This window comes from Muntiacus reevesi, chromosome 2 (assembly GCF_963930625.1).
Source record: "Muntiacus reevesi chromosome 2, mMunRee1.1, whole genome shotgun sequence".
Lineage (NCBI taxonomy): Eukaryota > Metazoa > Chordata > Mammalia > Artiodactyla > Cervidae > Muntiacus > Muntiacus reevesi.
In genome coordinates, this window is record NC_089250.1 from 115,690,988 (window position 1) to 115,700,577 (window position 9,590).

Below are 9,590 nucleotides of genomic sequence, written 5' to 3' on the forward strand. Positions count from 1 at the left end.
GGTGGGTGGTGAGAGTAATTAGAAGTGGTTGGAGTCTGGATACATTGTAAGGGTACAGCCAAAAAACTGTCCTGACGTTTTACATGCAAGAAAAAAGAGAGGAGTAAAGGAAGTTACCAAAGTATTAGAATAAGCCTTATTTTATGCCAAGTATGCAGTCTTCTGTACAACTCCTTTGAATGTTTTGGCCTTCTTTTGGAATGACTATCATTTTACATAGCTAACCTAAATATCTTCAGCTTCAGCTCCAGAAACTAATCAATTGATTGTCTATTGTTTCATTATTAAATAACAAAGGTAAAAAGAAAAGAAACCTCAAATGAGCAAAAATTAATTTTGACTCCAATCTTTAAAGATTATAACTTTTCCTACCTCTCTGGTAATCTCTCATCTAAACAATGGGGACATTTAGGACTATGAAATCAGAGCCAAAGATGTGCTCCCCCTAACGAACAGAGCTACTACTATGAGACCTTCAGCATCCTTTTTTTTTTTTTTTTTTTTTTTTTTTCAGCCTAATGGTACTTCCACTTTGCCATGCTGGTTGACATGATACAGAACATTTTGTTACTGGAACCCAGAAGTGTAGAATGCATATCCACTTTTGTTTGACCTGTTACCAGCATTGCCTTTATCCTTATCAAAGACCCTGGTGACCTTACAACACAACATTAAAGGATTTTGAAGCTTATGCAGCACTGCACTTCAGCTTTTCTCATCTCCAGACTCAGTCTCTATCATTTTATTCAATATCATGAAGATTCTTCACAAGGTTGAAAGAAGGTTTGATAAATTATTTTATTTAAAAATACAGATCACACAGCAATCCTGTTAAAGGTAATGGAAAATCATCAAAGGACAAAAGTACTACTGGCACTCTGTCGCCTGTTGAAGGACAGATACTTTGCACAATATTTCAGTGAAGTTTTTGCCTCAAGGTTAAAGGGGCTGTGCACATTGCTGTGAGTATCCTCTGGGGTTCCTTCAGATGCAGTGCAAACTGCTGCATCTGGGGATGCTCCCTAGCAGAACAAGAAACCCTCAGTGAGGAGCAGTGTACTGCTAGCTTGGAACCTGTTGGTTCCAAGAGTTGGGAAATCCAGAGCTGGGAAAAATAAAAGTACTCTCTGAGTCAGTGGTCCTGCATCCTGTGACATTAGGGATTACAGGATTAGGTACTACTGTCTCTTTCCAATCACCAGTTTGGAGCTCATGGGGAGGGGTAAGGAAAAGGAAAGCATCAAAATTCCTGGTTGTGTTATGGTCTTTGAGGCTCTGCCACAGCTGCTACATTTAGTCCAGACAACAGGGCTTGGGAATGTGCTTTTCTGTTTTTTCACCTGTCTTCCTTGTATTTCCAGATATTTTACTGAGCATTGTGTTTATTTTGGCATCCTGAAATCAATAATCCTAGCACTTCTATTTATTAGTAGACAAAGGTTATTTATTTTATTAAACTGTTAACAGATATTTAGCGGTTTAACTACTATACAATGCTGACAATATATCTTTATGTTCTGATCATTGAAAAGAGCCTACTTAAATTGCTGTGTCCCTATCTTATAAAATAGATTATAGAAGGATTGCACCTTAAATCTGCTCAATCTCTTTAACTTTTTGTTCATTTTCTAAAATGAAAATGACAGTTTCCAGGTGAACATTAAATTCGACATAAAGAAGCATTATCATATACCTTTAATTAAAATCTTTATAGATGTGATATTCTTAATGAAACTTTCAATCTTTAAAAAGCACAGTTAAAACAAAAATCACAGAGAAAGAATATCACACTGTAAAAGAATCGCAGTGCTCCATTTTAATTTTATTTATTTTTAAATGTTAAGACTGAGTTTCATAGACCTTGAGTAACTTGTTCAGGTTTAAAGGTAAGTGAAAGACCTAGGATCCAAGATGAAGAACTCCTGAATCTAAGATCCCCAGATACTTCTTCATTCTACCATCTCTCTAAGTCAAAGGCTGGGGTCTACTGATCACATGTGACAAACACACTTGTTCCTTGTCCAAAGACACTGCACAAATCCAAGCTATGAATGACATCAGCCATCCACACAGATGAAAATCTGTCACTGACTTTTTGATTTCAAAGACATAAAAATAATAAATGTTCATCTATCAATTATAAACAAAGAAATGCCAGGCAAAACAGAGAAGGCATGCCTTGATACCCATGCAAAATTAAATTCTGCTTAAAAACAAGGTCTTCTTTACAAAATGCTCTTAGCAGAACTAATTAAAGCATGTTTATTGCAGTAGAGATAGAAGTTCAACTCAGCTATGACAATATAGGAAACAGTTACAATGACAGGATCTGATTGACACATCCAGAGTTCTTATTATCACCGAGGAAAAACAAGATTTCCTGGGACGTATTAGCACATCAATAATTCTGATTGATATGTGGGGATATCACTAAAAAGACTTCCTACTACTCCTAGCTAGCCTCTGAATGATTGCTGGCACTCTGTCTCTAGGAAGGATGAACCTGGTGAAATTGGCTGCTGACCTTTCTGAGTGTCCGTAACAGTGCAATATCTCAGGTGTAAGAAAAAAAAAAAAGAAACTTATAGTTTGATTTATAATTAAAAAAATGAAATTGGCTATAATATTCTGAAATTACATTAAGTATAATTTGAAATTACATAAGATGAAAGCACCTTATTAACAGAAATCCAGTGACCAAAAATGACCATCAGCATGATGAGAAGAATATTATTTCAGGTCTATCTCTATGCACATGAACAGAAGATCAACAAAGATGATTTTGGTGAAGTGTTTTTTACATTTAGCTTTAATCCAAATGAGAGAAACAAAAAATTATTTCTGATTTAAAACTAAAGTGATCGCTAAATTTGAGATAAATGATTGTCACTTGGAGTCAACTGATGCTCTAAAGTTAAGGGGAAAAAATAATTTTTATCAAACGCTGCTTTAACTAAAATTTACCACATTTTAATTTTAGAGACTCTCTACTTACTTTCTACTTTGAAATATTAACACATTAGCATTCCTGTCCTTCCTGCCACATTCCTTTTAATATCATTTAAAGACGATCAGTCAGTCAGTTTATTTGCTCAGTCGTGCCCGGCTCTTTGCAACCCCATGGACTGTAGTATGCCAGATTTCCCTGTCCATCACCAACTCTTGGGGCTTACTCAAACTCATGTCCATTGAGTCAGTGATGCCATCCAACCATCTCATCCTCTGTTTTCCCCTTCTCCTCCTGCCTTCAATCTTTCCCAGAATCAGGGTCTTTTCCAAGGAGTCAGTTCTTTGCATCAGGTGGCCAAAGTACTGGAGTTTCAGCTTCAGCATCAGTCCTTTCAATGAATAGTCAAGACTGATTTCCTTTAGGATGGACTGGACGGATGTCCTTGCAGTCCAAGGGACTCTCAAGAGTCTTCTCCAACACCACAGTTCAAAAGTATCAATCATTTTTCCTTCATTGCCAAGATTTATACACACATTATATTTTGCAAACTTAATTCATTGGTTGTTCAGCTTCAGTATCATATTAACATAAACTGAAGGTTAACCTCCTATTGATTTACCACAACTTCTTTAATCATTTTCTTGAATTTCTTCATAAAGTACCTTTTACTCCAGAAGCAAATGTATATATATATATGTATATGCATATATATGCATATATATATGTGTATATATATATGTAAAAGTGAAAGTGAAAGTCTGTCGCTAAGTCATGTCCAACTCTTTGCAATCCCAGGGACTATAACCTGCCAGGCTCCTCTACCCATGGAATTTCCCAGAGTAGACCACTTGAGTGGGTTGCCACTTCCTTCTCCAGGAGATCTCCTGACACAGAGATTGAACCTGCATCTTTGGTGTCTTCTGCATTGGCAGGCAGAGTCTGCCATTGAGCCACACTAAGATGTGCATATATATATATGTATATAATTATTTCTTAATTTTTAAATGCTTGAGAATACGATTGTTTACAAATTGTCATCCTTTGGTCATCCTTTCTTGCTCCTAAATTTTATGGATATTGTACAATTTACAACTGTCTTGTGGGAGTAAAACATCGTGGACAACTTTAAAGTCACCTTGACTTTTTCTCCTGGTAAAGGACTTTCTGCCCCTGTGCTTATTACTTTCTCTGTGCGTGTGCTCAATCATGTCTGACTCTTTGTAACCCCATGGACTGTAGCCCGACAGGCTCCTCTCTCCATATAATTTTCTAGGCAAGAATACTGGAGTGGATTGCCATTTCCTACTCCAGAGAAACTTCCTGACCCAGGGATCAAACCCACATCCCTTGCAACTCTTGCATTGGCAGGCAAATTCTTTACAACTGCTTCCCTGTCCTTGGTGATGCACAGGGAAGCCTGGTGTGCTGTAGTCCATGGGGTCGCAGAGTCAGACAGGACTGAGCAACCGAACCGAACTGAATTGAATGCCACCTGGGAGTCTCCCTATTACTTTAATACTTACAATTAAATAACTTAACTGCAATATATTTTTCTTATCCATAATTCTTAGTCACATTTTTTCTAGAAGAAATAATATTCTTGAATTACAGTCAATTCTTTTCTTCAAAAATATTCTATTCTGCTCTGATTGCTGTGGCCAAAACTTCCAACACTATGTTGAATAGTAGTGGTGAGAGTGGGCATCCTTGTCTTGTTCCTGATTTCAGAGGAAATGCTTTCAATTTATCACCATTGAGGCTGATGCTTGCTGTGGGTTTGTCATATATAGCTTTTATTATATTGAGGTATGTTCCTTCTATTCCTGCTTTCTGGAGAGTTTTAATCATAAATGAGTGTTGAATTTTGTCAAAGGCTTTCTCTGCATCTATTGAGATAATCATATGGTTTTTATCTTTCAATTTGTTAATGTGGTGTATTACATAAAAGGAATCCAGATAGGAAAAGAAGAAGTGAAACTCTCGCTGTTTGCAGATGACATGATCCTCTACATAGAAAACCCTAAAGACTCTTCCAGAAAATTACTAGAGCTAATCAATGAATATAGTAAAGTTGCAGGATATAAAATTAACACACAGAAATCCCTTGCATTCCTATACACTAACAATGAAAAAACAGAAAGAGAAATTAAGGAAACAATACCATTCACCATTGCAACAAAAAGAATAAAATACTTAGGAGTATATCTACCTAAAGAAACAAAAGACCTATACATAGAAAACTATAAAACACTGATGAAAGAAATCAAAGAGGACACAAACAGATGGAGAAACATACCGTGTTCATGGATTGGAAGAATCAATATTGTCAAAATGGCTATTCTACCCAAAGCAATCTATAGATTCAATGCAATCCCTATCAAGCTACCAACGGTATTTTTCACAGAACTAGAACAAATAATTTCACAATTTGTATGGAAATACAAAAAACCTCGAATAGCCAAAGTAATCTTGAGAAAGAAGAATGGAACTGGAGGAATCAACCTGCCTGACTTCAGACTCTACTACAAAGCCACAGTCATCAAGACAGTATGGTACTGGCACAAAGACAGAAATATAGATCAATGGAACAGAATAGAAAGCCCAGAGATAAATCCACGAACCTATGGACACCTCATCTTTGACAAAGGAGGCAAGGATATACAATGGAAAAAAGACAATCTCTTTAACAAGTGGTGCTGGGAAAACTGGTCAACCACTTGTAAAAGAATGAAACTAGAACACTTTCTAACACCATACACAAAAATAAACTCAAAATGGATTAAAGATCTAAATGTAAGACCAGAAACTATAAAACTCCTAGAGGAGAACATAGGCAAAACACTCTCCGACATAAATCACAGCAAGATCTTCTATGACCCACCTCCCAGAATATTGGAAATAAAAGCAAAAATAAACAAATGGGACCTAATGAAAATTAAAAGCTTTTGCACAACAAAGGAAACTATAAGTAAGGTGAAAAGACAGCCCTCAGATTGGGAGAAAATAATAACAAATGAGGAAACAGACAAAGGATTAATCTCAAAAATATACAAGCAACTCCTGAAGCTCAATTCCAGAAAAATAAACGACCCAATCAAAAAATGGGCCAAAGAACTAAACAGACATTTCTCCAAAGAAGACATACAGATGGCTAACAAACACATGAAAAGATGCTCAACATCACTCATCATCAGAGAAATGCAAATCAAAACCACAATGAGGTACCATTACACGCCAGTCAGGATGGCTGCTATCCAAAAGTCTACAAGCAATAAATGCTGGAGAGGGTGTGGAGAAAAGGGAACCCTCTTACACTGTTGGTGGGAATGCAAACTAGTACAGCCACTATGGAAAACAGTGTGGAGATTTCTTAAAAAACTGGAAATAGAACTGCCATATGACCCAGCAATACCACTTCTAGGCATACACACTGAGGAATCCAGATCTGTAAGAGACACGTGCACCCCAATGTTCATCGCAGCACTGTTTATAATAGCCAGGACATGGAAGCAACCCAGATGCCCATCAACAGATGAATGGATAAGGAAGCTGTGGTACATATACACCATGGAATATTACTCAGCCGTTAAAAAGAATTCATTTGAATCAGTTCTAATGAGATGGATGAAACTGGAGCCCATTATACAGAGTGAAGTAAGCCAGAAAGATAAAGAACATTACAGTATACTAACACATATATACGGAATTTAGATAGATGGTGGCGATAACCCTATATGCAAAACAGAAAAAGAGACACAGAAGTACAGAACAGACTTTTGAACTCTGGGGGAGAACGTGAGGGTGGGATGTTTTGAAAGAACAGCATGTATACTATCTATGGTGAAACGGACCACCAGCCCAGGTGGGATACATGAGTCAGGTGCTCGGGCCTGGTGCACTGGGAGGACCCTGAGGAGTCGGGTGGGGAGGGAGGTGGGAGGGGGGATCGGGATGGGGAATACGTGTAACTATATGGCTGATTCATGCCAATGTATGACAAAACCCACTGAAATGTTGTAAAGTGATTGGCCTCCAACTAATAAAATAATATTTAAAAAAAAAAAAAAAAAAAAAAAAAGATCATCCAAGAATATCATGTTTAAAAGAGAACACTACCAATCCCTGCCTGTCAGATGCTAATCAATTTCCCTAATTTATTCTTTTATAAAATACTTATTGTCATGTAACTTCCATAAACTATTATTACCACCTGAAAAAAAAAAAAAAAATATTCTATTATAGCCTCCCTCTTATTTCTTACATTTTATGACTTTTTTTAAAATTAGGGTTAACTATCTTGAAATTCAATAGCTTGCCCTCCATATCTTTTACATTATGTGCTTAGTTGATCAGTCGAGTCTGACTCTCACGACCCCATAGACTGTACCCTGCCAGGCTTCTCTGTCCATGGGATTCTCCAGGCAAGAATACTGAAGTGGGTTGCCATTTCCTTTTACAGGGGATCTTCCTGACCCAGGGATCAAACCCAGGTCTTCTACATTGCAGTCAGACTCTTTACCAATGGAGCTATGAGGGAAGCCCCTCTTTTATATTATCTCTAACTAATTTGAATTGTTGTTCCTCTGCATTCACTGTAAGTATCTCAAGTTATTTATTATTGTGGTAATTTGATTTTCAATAGGAGTCTTGATGAATTGTACATTTATTCACTATTTGAGTCAAGTCTTTCTTCTTCCTACCCTTTAAAGAATCCTGATTGTCTTTTCACCAGATCATCCTTTTCTCGGGCTGTTTTTGCCCATTCTTTTCACCAGATCATCCTTTTCTCAGGCTGTGCCCATACCTAATGAAAAGTTGAGCCACACTGAAGAAGCTGCTCTTTGCTACTATAACTCAAGCCCCCTCTACCCTGGGCTGTCTCAACATATTACCCACTTACTTTTGTAATGCTTTTCAGTACCTTCAACTCATGAGATATCATGTTGATTACTAAATTTAGTAGCATAGTTTTGACCCTTCTTTCCTCTTCCCCACCCATGCCACTTTTAATATTTGAGCTTAAATCCATTAATGGAGAAAGTTGCTTTACCAATGACTGCATACCAATGACTGCCTAAATATTTTGGCAGTGTGCCATCAGTAAGATGACAAAACAGAGTTGAGCATTTTTTTCTCACATAGAAATTGACATCTACTCATGGAACAACAACTATGGGAGAACTCAGGAATCCAGGTGAGAGATTAAAAAATCCAAGTGCAACACGGAAATGAGAAAAGATGCAGGGAGTAGGGTAGAAAAGACAACTTTGCAGCTTCACTTTATTCTTACATTTTCCCATAGCCCTAACAGTGAATACTATGGAAGTCCTAGGAGAACAGAAAGAGAAAGGGACAGAAAACTTGCTTAAAGAAATGATTACTGAAAATTTCTGAAATTTGAGGAGGGTAATGGATATCAAAACTCACGAAGCTTAAAAGATCGCATGTATATAGAATCCGAAGAGATTTGCACAAAAATATGTTATAATCAAACTGCAAAAATCAAAAAGAAAATTTGGAAAACACTACAACTGTTTTGCAACATACAATAGAACCCCTCTCTAACTCTTTAGTAAATTTTGGCAGGCCAGGTCTAGGGGAATAATATATTCAAAGAACTGAAAGAAAAAAACTGCCAACCAAGATTGGTATACGTGGTAAACCTTATCCTTTAAAAATGAGGGAGGAGACATTCCCAGGTAAACACAAACTGAGGGGATTCATCACCAGTAAAACTAATAGTAGTCATGTATGGATGTGAGAGTTGGACTGTAAAGAAAGCTGAGTGCTAAAGAATTGATACTTTTGAACTGTGGTATTGGAGAAGACTCTTGAGAGTCCCCTGGACAGCAAGGAGATCCAATCAGTTCATCCTAAAGGATATCAGTCTTGACTATTCATTGGAAGGATGGATGCTAAAGCTGAAACTCCAATATTTTGGCCACCTGATGTGAAGAACTGACTCATTGGAAAAGACCCTGATTCTGGGAAAGATTGAAGGCAGGAGGAGAAAGGGATGACAGAGGATGAGATGCTTGGATGGCATCACCGACTCAATGAACATGAGTTTGAATCAACTTTGGGAGTTGGTGACGGGTAGGGAGGCCTGGCGCACCGCAGTCCATGGGGTTGCAAAGAGTCGGACACGACTGAGCGACTGAAATGAACTGAACTGAACTGAAAACTAATGTGTGTGTGTGTGTGTGTGTGTGTGTGTGTATGTGTGCCTGTTCAGCTGAATCCGACTCTTTGCAACCCAATGGACTGTAGCTCACCAGGTTCCTCTGTCCATGGGACTTTTCAAGCAAGAATACTGGAGTGGGTGTCTTTCTCCAGGAGATTATGCCAATCCAAAGACTGAACCTGTATCTCCTGCATGGCAGGTGAATTCTTCACCATTGAGCCACCTGGGAAGCCCAAAACTGTAAAAGTAGTTAAAAATTATATGATACTCTGTATATTTAAAATTAAATAATGTACAAAGGCAAAAATTAAAAGTTGGTGTTTTAAAAAATTAATTTTAATTATGATGGGAAAATAGGAAATAGCAATAACCTAAATGTGTACGTAGCTAAACAATATTTAAAAAAAAAAAAAACACTACAAATGTATTTTTAAAATTAAAACCTAGAGAGAAATA